Source organism: Trichechus manatus, unplaced genomic scaffold, assembly GCF_000243295.1.
Source record: "Trichechus manatus latirostris isolate Lorelei unplaced genomic scaffold, TriManLat1.0 scaffold00057, whole genome shotgun sequence".
In the NCBI taxonomy this organism is placed as follows: domain Eukaryota; kingdom Metazoa; phylum Chordata; class Mammalia; order Sirenia; family Trichechidae; genus Trichechus; species Trichechus manatus.
Window position 1 is genome coordinate 1,328,831 of NW_004443993.1, and position 3,489 is coordinate 1,332,319.

Sequence of the window (3,489 nt, forward strand, 5' to 3'; positions counted from 1 at the left end):
CTATAGGACAGAGGAGAACTGCTCCACAGGGTTTCCAAGGAGTGGCTAATGGATTCGAACTGCCGACTTTTCGATTAGCAGCAGAGCTCTTAACCACTGTGCCACCAGGGCTCCGAGGGTGATACAGTGGGGTATTATTTCAGACAGGGTGGTCAGGAAAGATCTTTGCAATAGCTGATGCTGAGCAAAGCCCAGAATGAAAGGACAGAGCCAGGCAGGTATCTGAGAAAAGAGCTTTCGGGTGGAAGAAACAGCAAGTGCAAAGGCCCTGAGGTGGGACTGTGCTTGGGGTACTTGTGTTTGAGAAGAGCAAGACAGCTTGTGCAGCTGGAATGGCGTGAGCAAGGGGGAAGACAGATACCACGTGAGGATCACCAAGATCCAAGGAAGATCCGGGGCTGCCAACAGAAGTAATCGACATGGCCAAGACCCTAACTTAGACTTTTAGCCTCCAGAACTGTGACACAATAAATTTCTGTTCTTTAAAGCCACCCATTTGTGGTATTTCTGTTACAGTAGCTTTAAGAAACTAAGACAAGTGGAGACAAGGGGATAGCAAGAGTGCCTGCCCTCAGGACCTGCGTGAGGACTAAATGAGGTGACGTGGGCGAGGTGCTCAGCAGACGCCCGCGACTTGGGGCTGCTGACTTTGCAGCCATGGAGGCCGGAATCCTTCCTGGAAACATGTCGTCGTCTCTTTTTCCAATCCCCCCAGTCTTCTGCCACACTCTTCCTCTGCTCAGCTTCTTCTGCTGCCCATGGTGGCATCACACAGAGACATGGCATTTCCTATGTCACTGTCAACGGGTGATGACAAGTGTGTCTCAGTGACGAGCAAGTGAGGGAGAGGGAAGTTTGCATCAAGGACTTTGCTGGGCAGAGAGGGGGTGGGAAGGACACTCTAGGGGAGGGAACAGCAGGAACCAAGGCCCTGAGACAGGAGACTAAAGGGCGATGCAGGGGATATTGGGGAGAATCCTGGAGGTGGACATGAAAACACACGTCCCACTCTGACTGCCCCCAGGATCAGATTCAACTTCGTACCAGGGCCCAAGGTCACAGGACCTAGTGGTCTCAGCACAGACTGATTCCCATGCCTGGGATGCTGCTCATTATCATTTAGGCCTCCCTGGCCTTTGACCTGGGGTCACAGAAATCTCCCCCTTCAGGATGGGCTGGTTCCTCTGGCATTTGGAGGTAAACAGTGATCTAGGCAGGACGGTGTGTGAGGGTCTCAGGAACCCAAGTACCATGGGGTGGGCAGGGGCTAGACTTTTTTTTTAGGTCCTATTTTGGGTCAGTTTATCCTTGGCCAGTTTGGTCTAGATTCACCAAAATGAGCTGATGTCGTTTCCCTCAAAAAGGACGAGGGGCACATAACATAGTTCATAAAGTGCATGTGCCACATCCCAGTGTGGTGAGTAGTGTCTGGGGTCTTCAAAGCTTGCAAGGGGCCATCTAAGATATAACTATTGGTCTCTATTCATCAGAAGCAAAAGAGGAAAAAGGAAACCAAAGTTTCAGAGAAGAAACTAGTCCACAGGGCTAATACCCTACACAAGCCATGACTTCATCTACCCTGAGACTAGAAGAACTAGATGGTGCCCGGCTACCACGATAGATGGATCCTAACTGAATAGGAGAAAAATGTGGAACACAACTCAAATTCTTAAAAAGTCCAGATTCACTGGACCAGTTGAGACTAGAGGACTCCCTTAGACAATCGCCCTGAGAGACTCTTTAAAGCTAAAATTGAAATTATCCCTTGAGGTTACCTTTCAGCTAAATAACAGATTGGTTCATAAAATAAAGAATATCACCCATGAGTAATGAGCTCCTTTTAAAGAATCATCTATATGAGATCAAATGGTCAAAAATGACTCTAAAGCAAAGAGGAGAAGGTAAGGGGGCAGGGAAACTAGAGTACTGGAAATGGTACAACCAGAACGGAATGAATGAGAATGACACATTGTGAAAAATGTAGCCAATATTACTGAATAATTTGTGTGGAAATTGTTAAATGGTAACCTAATTTGCTGTGTAAACATTTACCTTAAACACAATAAAATATTGTTAAAAAAAAAAAAAAGGGGGGGACGAGGGACACCATTTGAGCCTGCCTGGCACCGGGTAGCCAGTCACCATGAAGTTCAACCCCTCCATGACCTTGGACTGCAGCACGAAAATCACACGCCATGTCAGTGCTGTCTCACACATGTACAGGAAGAGCATGTCATCCCCACTCTCCAAGGAGCTGTGGCAGAAGTACAGCATCCACTCCAAGCCCGTCTGTAGGGACGATGAGGTCCAGGTGGTTGGAGGACACTGCAAAGGTCCGCAAATTGTAGGCAGAAGTATGTCACCTACACCGAGAGGTACAGTGTGAGAAGACCGTTGGCTCCACCGTCCACGCAGGCACTCACCTGAGCAAGGTGCGTATCTGGAGGCTAAAATTTACAAAGAGTGGAAACAAATTCTTGAACGCAAAGCCAAATCTCCACAAGTTGGAAAAGAGAAAGGCAAATATATAGAACTTATTGAGAAAATGTAGGAATGAATATAAATTCTGCAACCACGGTTTACCTGTAGATTTTTAGCCCAGCATGTGTTCCTTAAGGAGCCCTGGTGGCACGGTGGTTAAAGCGCTTGGCTGCTAACCAAAAGGTTGGCGTTTTGAACCCACCAGCCGCGCTGCGGGAAAAAGATGTGGCAGTCTGCTTGCATAAAGATTACAGCCTTGGAAACACTATGGCACAGTTCTACTCTGTCCTATAGGGTTGCTAAGAGTTGGAATCGACACTACGGCTATTTTTTTTTTCTGAGTGTGTTCCTTTGTCACTTTTCAAGATGTCCCTGCAAGGTTTTACTTCCTTCTTGTTTTGTTACTGATATGTGGCTCTGTAAATCTACTTTTGCAATTATGATTAATAATTTTATGTGTAAAAATTTAAAATGTTTCCTAAAAAAATGAAAGAGTTCTAACTTCACTCAAGTTTCCATGGGAACACTGAAATTGCCTTAAATGCCTAATTTTCCCTCGGTAGGATTCAGTGTGTAATAATTCATCATGAGTTAATTATTAAAAACCTGTTTGTAAGCATAAGATTCTTACCCCTTATGTTTGAAGCCCTTAATGAATACATTAAGAGAAGTTGCTCTCAAGTTGATTCCAACTCATGGCAACTCCATGTGTGTTGGAGAATGGTGCTCCATAGGGTTGTCAATGCTGATTTTTTTGGAAGTAGATCACCAGACCTTTCTTCTGAGGTGCCTCTGGGTGAACTTGAACCACCAACCTTTCAGTTTGCAACCAAACACATTAACTGTTGCATCACCCAGGGACTCCTCTTAAAGAGTAATCAGTATTTACTACGCAACGATAAAGAACAACGATGAGTCCATGAAACATCTTATAACATGGAGGAATCTGGAAGGCATTATGCTGAGTGAATTTAGTCAGTCGCAAAACGACAAATATTGTATGAGACC

The 3,489-nt window shown here is 45.5% G+C and overlaps 1 pseudogene; it reads left to right on the forward strand.

The window, feature by feature from the left end:
- Window positions 1–2,143: 2,143 nt before the first annotated feature.
- Window positions 2,144–2,551, forward strand: LOC101351502 (60S ribosomal protein L26-like 1 pseudogene; annotated as a pseudogene).
- The last annotated feature ends 938 nt before the right edge of the window (window positions 2,552–3,489 follow it).